Raw genomic sequence first — 16,219 nt, 5'->3', positions numbered from 1 at the left:
AGCTGCTGCCTTGAAAGGAACTAATGGGGATCCATAATAAACCCCAGGAAGAGTAGCTGCTGCCTTGGCAGGAACTAATGGGGATCCATGATAAACCCCCAGGAAGAGTAGCTGCTGCCTTGGCAGGAACTAATGGGGATCCATAATAAACCCCAGGAAGAGTAGCTGCTGCCTTGAAAGGAACTAATGGGGATCCATAATAAACCCCAGGAAGAGTAGCTGCTGCCTTGGCAGGAACTAATGGGGATCCATAATAAACCCCAGGAAGAGTAGCTGCTGCCTTGACAGGAACTAATGGGGATCCATAATAAACCCCAGGAAGAGTAGCTGCTGCCTTGAAAGGAACTAATGGGGATCCATAATAAACCCCAGGAAGAGTAGCTGCTGCCTTGGCAGGAACTAATGGGGATCCATAATAAAACCCAGGAAGAGTAGCTGCTGCCTTGACAGGAACTAATGGGGATCCATAATAAACCCCAGGAAGAGTAGCTGCTGCCTTGAAAGGAACTAATGGGGATCCATAATAAACCCCAGGAAGAGTAGCTGCTGCCTTGGCAGGAACTAATGGGGATCCATAATAAACCCCAGGAAGAGTAGCTGCTGCCTTGGCAGGAACTAATGGGGATCCATAATAAACCCCAGGAAGAGTAGCTGCGCCTTAGCAGGAACTAATGGGGATCCATAATAAACCCCAGGAAGAGTAGCTGCTGCCTTGGCAGGAACTAATGGGGATCCATAATAAACCCCAGGAAGAGTAGCTGCTGCCTTGAAAGGAACTAATGGGGATCCATAATAAACCCCAGGAAGAGTAGCTGCTGACTTGGCAGGAACTAATGGGGATCCATAATAAACCCCAGGAAGAGTAGCTGCTGCCTTGACAGGAACTAATGGGGATCCATAATAAACCCCAGGAAGAGTAGCTGCTGCCTTGAAAGGAACTAATGGGGATCCATAATAAACCCCAGGAAGAGTAGCTGCTGCCTTGGCAGGAACTAATGGGGATCCATAATAAACCCCAGGAAGAGTAGCTGCTGCCTTGACAGGAACTAATGGGGATCCATAATAAACCCCAGGAAGAGTAGCTGCTGCCTTGGCAGGAACTAATGGGGATCCATAATAAACCCCAGGAAGAGTAGCTGCTGCCTTGGCAGGAACTAATGGGGATCCATAATAAACCCCAGGAAGAGTAGCTGCTGCCTTAGCAGGAACTAATGGGGATCCATAATAAACCCCAGGAAGAGTAGCTGCTGCCTTGGCAGGAACTAATGGGGATCCATAATAAACCCCAGGAAGAGTAGCTGCTGCCTTGAAAGGAACTAATGGGGATCCATAATAAACCCCAGGAAGAGTAGCTGCTGCCTTGAAAGGAACTAATGGGGATCCATAATAAACCCCAGGAAGAGTGGCTGCTGCCTTGGCAGGAACTAATGGGGATCCATAATAAACCCCAGGAAGAGTAGCTGCTGACTTGAAAGGAACTAATGGGGATCCATAATAAACCCCAGGAAGAGTAGCTGCTGCCTTGGCAGGAACTAATGGGGATCCATAATAAACCCCAGGAAGAGTAGCTGCTGCCTTGGCAGGAACTAATGGGGATCCATAATAAACCCCAGGAAGAGTAACTGCTGCCTTGGCAGGAACTAATGGGGATCCATAATAAACCCCAGGAAGAGTAGCTGCTGCCTTGGCAGGAACTATTGGGGATCCATAATAAACCCCAGGAAGAGTAGCTGCTGCCTTGGCAGGAACTAATGGGGATCCATAATAAACCCCAGGAAGAGTAGCTGCTGCATTGGCAGGAACTAATGGGGATCCATAATAAACCCCAGGAAGAGTAGCTGCTGCCTTGGCAGGAACTAATGGGGATCCATAATAAACCCCAGGAAGAGTAGCTGCTTTCTTGGCAGGAACTAATGGGGATCCATATTAAACCCCAGGAAGAGTAGCTGCTGCCTTGGCAGGAACTAATGGGGATCCATAATAAACCCCAGGAAGAGTAGCTGCTGCCTTGGCAGGAACTAATGGGGATCCATAATAAACCCCAGGAAGAGTAGCTGCTGCCTTGGCAGGAACTAATGGGGATCCATAATAAACCCCAGGAAGAGTAGCTGCTGCCTTGGCAGGAACTAATGGGGATCCATAATAAACCCCAGGAAGAGTAGCTGCTGCCTTGGCAGGAACTAATGGGGATCCATAATAAACCCCCAGGAAGAGTAGCTGCTGCCTTGGCAGGAACTAATGGGGATCCATAATAAACCCCAGGAAGAGTAGCTGCTGCCTTGGCAGGAACTAATGGGGATCCATAATAAACCCCAGGAAGAATAGCTGCTGCCTTGGCAGGAACTAATGGGGATCCATAATAAACCCCAGGAAGAGTAGCTGCTGCCTTGGCAGGAACTAATGGGGATCCATAATAAACCCCAGGAAGAGTAGCTGCTGCCTTGGCAGGAACTAATGGGGATCCATAATAAACCCCAGGAAGAGTAGCTGCTGCCTTGGCAGGAACTAATGGGGATCCATAATAAACCCCAGGAAGAGTAGCTGCTGCCTTGGCAGGAACTAATGGGGATCCATAATAAACCCCAGGAAGAGTAGCTGCTGCCTTGAAAGGAACTAATGGGGATCCATAATAAACCCCAGGAAGAGTAGCTGCTGCCTTGGCAGGAACTAATGGGGATCCATAATAAACCCCAGGAAGAGTAGCTGCTGCCTTGGCAGGAACTAATGGGGATCCATAATAAACCCCAGGAAGAGTAGCTGCGCCTTAGCAGGAACTAATGGGGATCCATAATAAACCCCAGGAAGAGTAGCTGCTGCCTTGGCAGGAACTAATGGGGATCCATAATAAACCCCAGGAAGAGTAGCTGCTGCCTTGGCAGGAACTAATGGGGATCCATAATAAACCCCAGGAAGAGTAGCTGCTGACTTGGCAGGAACTAATGGGGATCCATAATAAACCCCAGGAAGAGTAGCTGCTGCCTTGACAGGAACTAATGGGGATCCATAATAAACCCCAGGAAGAGTAGCTGCTGCCTTGAAAGGAACTAATGGGGATCCATAATAAACCCCAGGAAGAGTAGCTGCTGCCTTGGCAGGAACTAATGGGGATCCATAATAAACCCCAGGAAGAGTAGCTGCTGCCTTGACAGGAACTAATGGGGATCCATAATAAACCCCAGGAAGAGTAGCTGCTGCCTTGGCAGGAACTAATGGGGATCCATAATAAACCCCAGGAAGAGTAGCTGCTGCCTTGGCAGGAACTAATGGGGATCCATAATAAACCCCAGGAAGAGTAGCTGCTGCCTTAGCAGGAACTAATGGGGATCCATAATAAACCCCAGGAAGAGTAGCTGCTGCCTTGGCAGGAACTAATGGGGATCCATAATAAACCCCAGGAAGAGTAGCTGCTGCCTTGAAAGGAACTAATGGGGATCCATAATAAACCCCAGGAAGAGTAGCTGCTGCCTTGAAAGGAACTAATGGGGATCCATAATAAACCCCAGGAAGAGTGGCTGCTGCCTTGGCAGGAACTAATGGGGATCCATAATAAACCCCAGGAAGAGTAGCTGCTGACTTGAAAGGAACTAATGGGGATCCATAATAAACCCCAGGAAGAGTAGCTGCTGCCTTGGCAGGAACTAATGGGGATCCATAATAAACCCCAGGAAGAGTAGCTGCTGCCTTGGCAGGAACTAATGGGGATCCATAATAAACCCCAGGAAGAGTAACTGCTGCCTTGGCAGGAACTAATGGGGATCCATAATAAACCCCAGGAAGAGTAGCTGCTGCCTTGGCAGGAACTATTGGGGATCCATAATAAACCCCAGGAAGAGTAGCTGCTGCCTTGGCAGGAACTAATGGGGATCCATAATAAACCCCAGGAAGAGTAGCTGCTGCATTGGCAGGAACTAATGGGGATCCATAATAAACCCCAGGAAGAGTAGCTGCTGCCTTGGCAGGAACTAATGGGGATCCATAATAAACCCCAGGAAGAGTAGCTGCTTTCTTGGCAGGAACTAATGGGGATCCATATTAAACCCCAGGAAGAGTAGCTGCTGCCTTGGCAGGAACTAATGGGGATCCATAATAAACCCCAGGAAGAGTAGCTGCTGCCTTGGCAGGAACTAATGGGGATCCATAATAAACCCCAGGAAGAGTAGCTGCTGCCTTGGCAGGAACTAATGGGGATCCATAATAAACCCCAGGAAGAGTAGCTGCTGCCTTGGCAGGAACTAATGGGGATCCATAATAAACCCCAGGAAGAGTAGCTGCTGCCTTGGCAGGAACTAATGGGGATCCATAATAAACCCCCAGGAAGAGTAGCTGCTGCCTTGGCAGGAACTAATGGGGATCCATAATAAACCCCAGGAAGAGTAGCTGCTGCCTTGGCAGGAACTAATGGGGATCCATAATAAACCCCAGGAAGAATAGCTGCTGCCTTGGCAGGAACTAATGGGGATCCATAATAAACCCCAGGAAGAGTAGCTGCTGCCTTGGCAGGAACTAATGGGGATCCATAATAAACCCCAGGAAGAGTAGCTGCTGCCTTGGCAGGAACTAATGGGGATCCATAATAAACCCCAGGAAGAGTAGCTGCTGCCTTGGCAGGAACTAATGGGGATCCATAATAAACCCCAGGAAGAGTAGCTGCTGCCTTGGCAGGAACTAATGGGGATCCATAATAAACCCCAGGAAGAGTAGCTGCTGCCTTGACAGGAACTAATGGGGATCCATAATAAACCCCAGGAAGAGTAGCTGCTGCCTTGGCAGGAACTAATGGGGATCCATAATAAACCCCAGGAAGAGTAGCTGCTGCCTTGACAGGAACTAATGGGGATCCATAATAAACCCCAGGAAGAGTAGCTGCTGCCTTGGCAGGAACTAATGGGGATCCATGATAAACCCCAGGAAGAGTAGCTGCTGCCTTGAAAGGAACTAATGGGGATCCATAATAAACCCCAGGAAGAGTGGCTGCTGCCTTGGCAGGAACTAATGGGGATCCATAATAAACCCCAGGAAGAGTAGCTGCTGACTTGAAAGGAACTAATGGGGATCCAAAATAAACCCCAGGAAGAGTAGCTGCTGCCTTGGCAGGAACTAATGGGGATCCATAATAAACCCCAGGAAGAGTAGCTGCTGCCTTGGCAGGAACTAATGGGGATCCATAATAAACCCCAGGAAGAGTAACTGCTGCCTTGGCAGGAACTAATGGGGATCCATAATAAACCCCAGGAAGAGTAGCTGCTGCCTTGGCAGGAACTATTGGGGATCCATAATAAACCCCAGGAAGAGTAGCTGCTGCCTTGGCAGGAACTAATGGGGATCCATAATAAACCCCAGGAAGAGTAGCTGCTGCATTGGCAGGAACTAATGGGGATCCATAATAAACCCCAGGAAGAGTAGCTGCTGCCTTGGCAGGAACTAATGGGGATCCATAATAAACCCCAGGAAGAGTAGCTGCTTTCTTGGCAGGAACTAATGGGGATCCATATTAAACCCCAGGAAGAGTAGCTGCTGCCTTGGCAGGAACTAATTGGGATCCATAATAAACCCCAGGAAGAGTAGCTGCTGCCTTGGCAGGAACTAATGGGGATCCATAATAAACCCCAGGAAGAGTAGCTGCTGCCTTGGCAGGAACTAATGGGGATCCATAATAAACCCCCAGGAAGAGTAGCTGCTGCCTTGGCAGGAACTAATGGGGATCCATAATAAACCCCAGGAAGAGTAGCTGCTGCCTTGGCAGGAACTAATGGGGATCCATAATAAACCCCAGGAAGAATAGCTGCTGCCTTGGCAGGAACTAATGGGGATCCATAATAAACCCCAGGAAGAGTAGCTGCTGCCTTGGCAGGAACTAATGGGGATCCATAATAAACCCCAGGAAGAGTAGCTGCTGCCTTGGCAGGAACTAATGGGGATCCATAATAAACCCCAGGAAGAGTAGCTGCTGCCTTGGCAGGAACTAATGGGGATCCATAATAAACCCCAGGAAGAGTAGCTGCTGCCTTGGCAGGAACTAATGGGGATCCATAATAAACCCCAGGAAGAGTAGCTGCTGCCTTGACAGGAACTAATGGGGATCCATAATAAACCCCAGGAAGAGTAGCTGCTGCCTTGGCAGGAACTAATGGGGATCCATAATAAACCCCAGGAAGAGTAGCTGCTGCCTTGGCAGGAACTAATGGGGATCCATGATAAACCCCAGGAAGAGTAGCTGCTGCCTTGACAGGAACTAATGGAGATCCATAATAAACCCCAGGAAGAGTAGCTGCTGCCTTGGCAGGAACTAATGGGGATCCATAATAAACCCCAGGAAGAGTAGCTGCTGCCTTGGCAGGAACTAATGGGGATCCATAATAAACCCCAGGAAGAGTAGCTGCTGCCTTGGCAGGAACTAATGGGGATCCATAATAAACCCCAGGAAGAGTAGCTGCTGCCTTGGCAGGAACTAATGGGGATCCATAATAAACCCCAGGAAGAGTAGCTGCTGCCTTGGCAGGAACAAATGGGGATCCATAATAAACCCCAGGAAGAGTAGCTGCTGCCTTGGCAGGAACTAATGGGGATCCATGATAAACCCCAGGAAGAGTAGCTGCTGCCTTGACAGGAACTAATTTGGGATCCATAATAAACCCAGGAAGAGTAGCTGCTGCCTTGGCAGGAACTAATGGGGATCCATAATAAACCCCAGGAAGAGTAGCTGCTGCCTTGGCAGGAACTAATGGGGATCCATAATAAACCCCAGGAAGAGTAGCTGCTGTCTTGGCAGGAACTAATGGGGATCCATAATAAACCCCAGGAAGAGTAGCTGCTGCCTTGGCAGGAACTAATGGGAATCCATAATAAACCCCAGGAAGAGTAGCTGCTGCCTTGGCAGGAACTAATGGGGATCCATAATAAACCCCAGGAAGAGTAGCTGCTGTCTTGGCAGGAACTAATGGGGATCCATAATAAACCCCAGGAAGAGTAGCTGCTGCCTTGGCAGGAACTAATGGGGATCCATATTAAATACAAATACATGACATCACTGGATTAGGTTGCACATCAATTCATCTTGAGTCATTTCTGCTTGGATATGTTAGATAAAACAACATATTTATTGAATAGCCTACCATCTCAGTAGGCAATTACACAGTCTAAACCAATGGTAATGACTTTAGTAGGAAGGTTATTCCTACGTGATGCCGCAGAAAACAATTGGAGACCAAATCACGGGCTCGTTCTACCAGGGGACAATGTTACAGGGGACAATGTTACAGGCACCAGTGCTACCAGGGGACAATGTTACAGGCACCAGTTCTACCAGGGGACAATGTTACAGGCACCAGTTCTACCAGAGGACAATGTTACAGGCACCAGTTCTACCAGGGGACAATGTTACAGGCAGCAGTTCTACCAGGGAACAATGTTACAGGCACCAGTTCTACAAGGGGACAATGTTACTGGCACCAGTTCTACCAGGGGACAATGTTACAGGCAGCAGTTCTACCAGGGGACAATGTTACAGACACCAGTTCTACCAGGAGACAATGTAACAGGCACCAGTTCTACCAGGGGACAATGTTACAGGCACCAGTTCTACCAGGGGACAATGTTACAGGCAGCAGTTCTACCAGGGGACAATGTTACAGGCACCAGTTCTACCAGGAGACAATGTTACAGACACCAGTTCTACCAGGGACAATGTTACAGGCAGCAGTTCTACCAGGGGACAATGTTACAGGCACCAGTTCTACCAGGAGACAATGTTACAGACACCAGTTCTACCAGGAGACAATGTTACAGGCACCAGGGGACAATGTTACAGGCACCAGTTCTACCAGGAAACAATGTTACAGGCACCAGTTCTACCAGGGGACAATGTTACAGGCACCAGTTCTACCAGGAGACAATGTTACAAAAATCAAATCAAATCAAATCAAATGTATTTGCCACATACACAGATGTTAATGCGAGTGTAGCGAAATGCTTGTGCTTCTAGTTCCGACAGTGGACAATGTTACTGGCACCAGTTCTACCAGGGGACAATGTTACAGGCACCAGTTCTACCAGAGGACAATGTTACAGGCACCAGTTCTACCAGGAGACAATGTTACAGGCACCAGTTCTACCAGGAGACAATGTTACAGGCACCAGTTCTACCAGGGGACAATGTTACAGGCACCAGTTCTACCAGGGGACAATGTTACAGGCACCAGTTCTACCAGGAGACAATGTTACAGGCACCAGTTCTACCAGGAGACAATGTTACAGGCACCAGTTCTACCAGGAGACAATGTTACAGGCACCAGTTCTACCAGGGGACAATGTTACAGGGGACAATGTTACAGGCACAAGTTCTACCAGGAGACAATGTTACTGGCACCAGTTCTACCAGGGGACAATGTTACAGGCACCAGTTCTACCAGGAGACAATGTTACAGGCACCAGTTCTACCAGGAGACAATGTTACAGGCACCAGTTCTACCAGGAGACAATGTTACAGGCACCAGTTCTACCATGGGACAATGTTACAGGGGACAATGTTACAGGCACAAGTTCTACCAGAAGACAATGTTACAGGCACCAGTTCTACCAGGGGACAATGTTACAGGCACCAATTCTACCAGGGGACAATGTTACAGGCACCAGTTCTACCAGGGGACAATGTTACAGGCACCAGTTCTACCAGGGGACAATGTTACAGGGGACAATGTTACAGGCACCAGTTCTACCAGGAGACAATGTTACAGGCACCAGTTCTACCAGGGGACAATGTTACAGGCACCAGTTCTACCAGGAGACAATGTTACCGGGGACAATGTTACAGGCACCAGTTCTACCAGGAGACAATGTTACTGGCACCAGTTCTACCAGGAGACAATGTTACAGGCACCAGTTCTACCAGGAGACAATGTTACAGGCACCAGTTCTACCAGGAGACAATGTTACAGGCACCAGTTCTACCAGGGGACAATGTTACAGGGGACAATGTTACAGGCACAAGTTCTACCAGAAGACAATGTTACAGGCACCAGTTCTACCAGGGGACAATGTTACAGGCACCAGTTCTACCAGGGGACAATGTTACAGGCACCAGTTCTACCAGGGGACAATGTTACAGGCACCAGTTCTACCAGGGGACAATGTTACAGGGGACAATGTTACAGGCACCAGTTCTACCAGGAGACAATGTTACAGGCACCAGTTCTACCAGGGGACAATGTTACAGGCACCAGTTCTACCAGGAGACAATGTTACCGGGGACAATGTTACAGGCACCAGTTCTACCAGGAGACAATGTTACTGGCACCAGTTCTACCAGGGGACAATGTTACAAAAATCAAATCAAATGTATGTGTTGTGTTACAGTGGACAATGTTACAGTGGACAATGTTACTGGCACCAGTTCTACCAGGGGACAATGTTACAGGGGACAATGTTACAGGCACCAGTTCTACCAGGGGACAATGTTACAGGGGACAATGTTACAGGCACCAGTTCTACCAGGGGACAATGTTACAGGCACCAGTTCTACCAGATTCGACAACATTTTTAAAAAGAGTACCAGAGTACCCACTGATGTAGCCAGGGCCAGTCCAGTCCAGCGCCACAGCCAGACACACCCAGGCCTAGCAGAACAGAGCAAGCAGCACAGTCCTTAGCATTACAACCCACCACTACCCACAACGACCCATTTGGCCCTGGATCTAGCCTGGGCCAAATGGATCCCATTGGATCTAGCCTGGTTCTGTTCTAGGCTGGTTCTAGTCTGGTTCTAGCCTGGTTCTGTTCTAGTCTGGTTCTGTTCTAGTCTGGTTCTAGTCTGGTTCTGTTCTAGTCTGGTTCTAGTCTGGTTCTAGCCTAGTCTGGTTCTAGTCTGGTACTAGTCTGGTACTCTTCGAGTCTGGTTCTAGTCTGGTTCTAGCCTAGTCTGGTTCTAGTCTGGTACTAGTCTGGTTATAAAGCCTCTCTTGAAAAAGCCAAACCTTGACCCAGAAAATATAAAAAACTATCGGCCTATATCAAATCTTCCATTCCTCTCAAATTTTTGGGAAAAGGCTCACTGCCTTCCTGAAGACAAACAATGTATACGAAATGCTTCAGTCTGGTTTTAGACTCCATCATAGCACTGAGACTGCACTTGTGAAGGTGGTAAATGACCTTTTAATGGCATCAGACCGAGGCTCTGCATCTGTCCTCGTGCTCCTAGACCTTAGTGCTGCTTTTGATACCATCGATCACCACATTCTTTTGGAGAGATTGGAAACCCAAATTGGTCTACACGGACAAGTTCTGGCCTGATTTAGATCTTATCTGTCGGAAAGATATCAGATTGTCTCTGTGAATGGTTTGTCCTCTGACAAATCAACTGTAAATTTCGGTGTTCCTCAAGGTTCCATTTTAGGACCACTATTGTTTTCACTATATATTTTACCTCTTGGGGATGTCATTCGAAAACATAATATTAACTTTCACTGCTATGCGGATGACACACAGCTGTACATTTCAATGAAACATGGTGAAGCCCCAAAATTGCTCTCGCTAGAAGCATGTGTTTCAGACATAAGGAAGTGGATGGCTGCAAACTTTCTACTTTTAAACTCGGACAAAACAGAGATGCTTGTTCTAGGTCCCAAGAAACAAAGAGATCTTCTGTTGAATCTGACAATTAACCTTAATGGTTGTACAGTCGTCTCAAATGAAACTGTGAAGGACCTCGGCGTTACTCTGGACCCTGATCTCTCTTTTGAAGAACATATCAAGACCATTTCAAGGACAGCTTTTTTCCATCTACGTAACATTGCAAAAATAAGAAACTTTCTGTCCAAAAATGATGCAGAAAAATTAATCGATGCTTTTGTCACTTCTAGGTTAGACTACTGCAAAGCTCTACTTTCCGGCTACCCGGATAAAGCACTAAATAAACTTCAGTTAGTGCTAAATACGGCTGCTAGAATCCTGACTAGAACCAAAAAAATAAGTCTCCGTACGCTACGGTCACAAGACGCAGGCCTCCTAATTGTCCCTAGAATTTCTAAGCAAACAGCTGGAGGCAGGGCTTTCTCCTATAGAGCTCCATTTTTATGGAATGATCTGCCTACCCATGTAAGAGACGCAAACTTGGGCCTCAACCTTTAAGTCTTTACTGAAGACTCATCTCTTCAGTGGGTCATATAATTGAGTGTAGTCTGGCCCAGGAGTGGGAAGGTGAACGGAAAGGCTCTGGAGCAACGAACCGCCCTTGCTGTCTCTTCCTGGCCGGTTCCCCTCTTTCCACTGGGATTCTCTGCCTCTAACCCTATTACAGGGGCTGAGTCACTGGCTTACTAGGGCTCTTTCATACCGTCCATAGGAGGGGTGCGTCACTTGAGTGGGTTGAGTCACTGATGTGATCTTCCTGTCTGGGTTGGCGCCCCCCCTTGGGTTGTGCCGTGGTGGAGATCTTTGTGGGCTATACTCGGCCTTGTCTCATGATGGCAAGTTGGTGGCTGAAGATATCACTCTAGTGGTGTGGGGGCTGTGCTTTGGCAAAGTGGGTGGGGTTATATCCTTCCTGTTTGGCCCTGTCCGGGGGTGTCCTCGGATGAGGCCACAGTGTCTCCTGCCCCTCCTGTCTCAGCCTCCAGTATTTATGCTGCTGTAGTTTATGTGTCGGTGGGCTAGGGTCAGTTTGTTATATCTGGAGTACTTCTCCTGTCCTATTCGGTGTCCTGTGTGAATTTAAGTGTGCTCTCTCTAATTTTCTCTTTTTTTCTCTCTCTCGGAGGACCTGAGCCCTAGGACCATGCCTCAGGACTACCTGACACGATGACTCCTTGCTGTCCCCAGTCCACCTGGCCGTGCTGCTGCTCCAGTTTCAACTGTTCTGCCTTATTATTATTGGACCATGCTGGTCATTTATGAACATTTGAACATCTTGGCCATGTTCTGTTATAATCTCCACCCGGCACAGCCAGAAGAGGACTGGCCACCCCACATAGCCTGGTTCCTCTCTAGGTTTCTTCCTAGGTTTTGGCCTTTCTAGGGAGTTTTTCCTAGCCACCGTGCTTCTACACCTGCATTTGCTTGCTGTTTGGGGTTTTAGGCTGGGTTTCTGTACAGCACTTTGAGATATCAGCTGATGTACGAAGGGCTATATAAATACATTTGATTTGATTTGATTTTGATTTGGTTCTGGTCTGGTACTAGTCTGGTTCTGGTCTGGTTCTAGTCTGGTACTAGTCTGGTTCTAGTCTGGTTCTAGTCTGGTTCTAGTCTGGTACTAGTCTGGTACTAGTCTGGTTCTAGTCTGGTTCTAGTCTGGTACTAGTCTGGTTCTGGTCTGGTTCTAGTCTGGTACTAGTCTGGTACTAGTCTGGTACTAGTCTGGTTCTAGTCTGGTTCTAGTCTGATTGTAGCCTGGTTGGTTCTAACCTAAGGTGAGTTAAACCAGGCTTCCGTTTGTAGCAAACATGTTACTTTGTAAGTAGTCTGGTTCAACCCAGTTCAGCCAAGCCCAGAACAAGATCACACCAGTTCAGACCAGATCAGACCAGTTCAGACCAGCTCAAACCAGTTCAGACCAGATCAGGCCGGATGCAGCATGTCCTGTTCAGGGTCGTACCTATCCTGCTGCTCGGAGAGCTGGGAGCCCAGCACGATGATCGGCATGGCAACGGTTGCCTTGGCCAGCAGTCGCCGTAACAACTGAGACTCCTCCCCTTCCCGGGAAGAGCTGATTGGCTGTTCCTCCAGCTCTGTCACGCCGCCAAAGGTCACAACCTTAGAACAACCTCGCATTGACCCCGTCGCCATAGAGATGATGTCAGGGGTTCCGGAACCTTTCTCCAGACATGCCTGACACACAGGGGAGGGGCTAGACTCACTACACACACACACACACACACACACACACACACACACACACACACACACACACACACACACACACACACACACACACACACACACACACACTAGGACACTTTTTTCTCTCTCAGCAAACAGCAAGGTTTTCCTGGTTACGGTTGCTAAGCTAAAAACTCTCCTGACCCCATCCATGTGTGTGTGTGTGTGTGTGTGTGTGTGTGTGTGTGTGTGTGTGTGTGTGTGTGTGTGTGTGTGTGTGTGTGTGTGTGTGTGTGTGTGTGTGTGTATGCGTGCGTGAATGTGTGTGTGTGTGTGTGTTTGTGTGTTAGACACCTGGGTTCAGACATCTTGAGTCTCTCCCATTTCTCCAGATCTGACTGGGTGATGGAGGCATGGACGAAGCTCATTGGTCCGTCTCTGTGAGATGGGCGTGACCTATTATGGCCCCTCCTTCTAGCGAGGTCATCTTTCGTCTTATTGGGTAATGGGACCTTAACACCTCTACCCTCCTCCTCCTCCTCCTCCTCTTCCTCTCGCTGGGAGGCTGGGCTAAGGAAGGGGTTGTCTCTGCGTGTGATGATGTCACACACTGCCTCTTTCGCACTAACCAATCACAGAGGAATACGCAGCAGCAACAACACACACGCAGAAACACAAACACACAGGGTGCGCAGAAAACACGGCATTGGAACGCACATTCACATGACCACAACAACAGCCAATGAGGAGAGAGAACAGGAAGGAAGGAGTCTGATGTCATAAACAGGAAGTCAAAGTAAGAAAGGAGAAACAGTATGAAAGAAATTCCACTCTTTATCCCCTACTCTCTCTCCCCCCTTCACTCCCTCCTCTCTCTCTCGCCCACTCTCTCTCCCTCTCTCTCTCCGTCTCTCTCTCTCCTCACCTCCCTCCCCCTCCCTCTCTCTCTCCTTACCTGCTTCCCCCCTCTCCCCCTCTCTTTTCCTCCATCCATCCCTCCCTCTACTCCTTCCCACCTTGGTCCCTCCGTCCCCTCTCTCTCTCTGTCCCTCCCTCCCTCTCTCTCTCTCTCTCTCTCTCTCTCTGTCCCTCTCTCCCCTTCCTCCCTCCCTCCCTCTCTCTCTCTGTCCCTCCCTCCCCTTCCTCCCTCCCTCCCTCTCTCTGTCCCTCCCTCCCTCCCCTTCCTCTCTCTCCCTCCCTCCTCTCTTCCTCTCTCCCTCCCCTACCTCCCTCTCTCCCTACTACCCCTCCTCCCCTTCCCCTCCCTAACCTTGTCTCCAGCTCCATCCTGTCCATCAGAGCAGTGTGTGAGGCTCGTCTGATGTCCTCCCAGAGTTCTCTGTCCCGTAGACTGCAGGCAGGTGGGGGGACGTACTGGTACGCTCTGGGAGCAGTGGGGGGGCGTGGGGTGCGTCGGGAGGCCAGGTCATCTCTACGGACGTCAGGAACCCTCCTCACCCCTCCTCCCCCCTCTTCACCCTCTGCCTCACCCTCAGAGTCAGAGTCCCACGCAGCCTTCTGGTTGGTCAGGAAGTCATTATGGCGACGCAGGATGATGTCAGGGGATGGTGACTTAACTTCCTGTTGCTCCAGACGGGGCGCCGGTCTGGAGACGGGGTTGGCATAGCAACATTACAACTCCCATGATGCCATGCTGTGCGAAGTCCGTGCTGTTAGTGTCCGTCCAACACACACACACACAGCATTACACACGAACACACACACACAGCTCAAACACAGCCATTCTATTCAGCTCCACACATCATCCTCCATCCATTCCAGTAACAGATAGTTCTAGTTAAAGACCATCCATTCCAGTAACAGATAGTTCTAGTTAAAGACCATCCATTCCATTCCAGTAACAGATAGTTCTAGGTAAAGACCATCCATTCCAGTAATAGATAGTTCTAGTTAAAGACCATCCATTCCAGTAACAGATAGTTCTAGTTAAAGACCATCCATTCCAGTAACAGTTAGTTCTAGTTAAAGACCATCCATTCCAGTAACAGATAGTTCTAGTTAAAGACCATCCATTCCAGTAACAGATAGTTCTAGTTAAAGACCATCCATTCCAGTAACAGATAGTTCTAGTTAAAGACCATCCATTCCAGTAACAGATAGTTCTAGTTAAAGAAAATCCATTCCAGTAACAGATAGTTCTAGTTAAAGAAAATCCATTCCAGTAACAGATAGTTCTAGTTAAAGAAAATCCATTCCAGTAACAGATAGTTCTAGTTAAAGACCATCCATTCCAGTAACAGATAGTTCTAGTTAAAGACCATCCATTCCAGTAACAGATAGTTCTAGTTAAAGACCATCCATTCCAGTAACAGTTAGTTCTAGTTAAAGACCATCCATTCCAGTAACAGATAGTTCTAGTTAAAGAAAATCCATTCCAGTAACAGATAGTTCTAGTTAAAGACCATCCATTCCAGTAACAGATAGTTCTAGTTAAAGACCATCCATTCCAGTAACAGTTAGTTCTAGTTAAAGACCATCCATTCCAGTAACAGATAGTTCTAGTTAAAGACCATCCATTCCAGTAACAGATAGTTCTAGTTAAAGACCATCCATTCCAGTAACAGATAGTTCTAGTTAAAGACCATCCATTCCAGTAACAGATAGTTCTAGTTAAAGACCATCCATTCCAGTAACAGATAGTTCTAGTTAAAGACCATCCATTCCAGTAACAGATAGTTCTAGTTAAAGACCATCCATTCCATTCCAGTAACAGATAGTTCTAGTTAAAGACCATCCATTCCAGTAACAGATAGTTCTAGTTAAAGACCATCCATTCCAGTAACAGTTAGTTCTAGTTAAAGACCATCCATTCCATTCCAGTAACAGATAGTTCTGGTTAAAGACCACAACAGACAGCAGCCAATGACAGCTATCCTAGCTTCCCACATGACTAATCACATTAGTCAGAGAAACAAAGCACCAAAAGCACAGTGATGTCACAGCTTAGACCACATTCCATAGGCCGACCACAGTGATGTCACAGCATAGACCACACGCCATAGGCCGACCACAGTGATGTCACAGCATAGACCACACACCATAGGCCGACCACAGTGATGTCACAGCATAGACCACACGCCATGGGCCGACCACAGTGATGTCACAGCATAGACCACACACCATAGGCCGACCACAGTGATGTCACAGCATAGACCACACGCCATAGGCCAACCACAGTGATGTCACAGCATAGACCACACGTCATAGGCCGACCACAGTGATGTCACAGCATAGACCACACGCCATAGGCCGACCACAGTGATGTCACAGCATAGACCACACGCCATAGGCCGACCACAGCGATGTCACAGCTTAGGCCACACGCCATAGGCCGACACGCCACATGCCTGCTGACCTGCCGTAGCGAATCACAGCGGGCAGAACTTTA

The 16,219-nt window shown here is 48.3% G+C and overlaps 1 protein-coding gene across 4 annotated transcripts in view; it reads right to left on the bottom strand.

Moving 5' to 3' along the window:
• LOC110517278 (LIM and calponin homology domains-containing protein 1-like) overlaps nucleotides 1-16,219 on the bottom strand; it is a 92,214-nt gene that overhangs the window by 46,502 nt on the left and 29,493 nt on the right. The gene's annotated exons all lie outside the window — the stretch shown is intronic.

The sequence above is a fragment of the Oncorhynchus mykiss genome, unplaced genomic scaffold (genome assembly GCF_013265735.2).
Source record: "Oncorhynchus mykiss isolate Arlee unplaced genomic scaffold, USDA_OmykA_1.1 un_scaffold_87, whole genome shotgun sequence".
NCBI lineage: Eukaryota > Metazoa > Chordata > Actinopteri > Salmoniformes > Salmonidae > Oncorhynchus > Oncorhynchus mykiss.
Note: the sequence above shows the minus strand (reverse complement) of the source record. Positions and strands in the feature narration are given on the sequence as shown.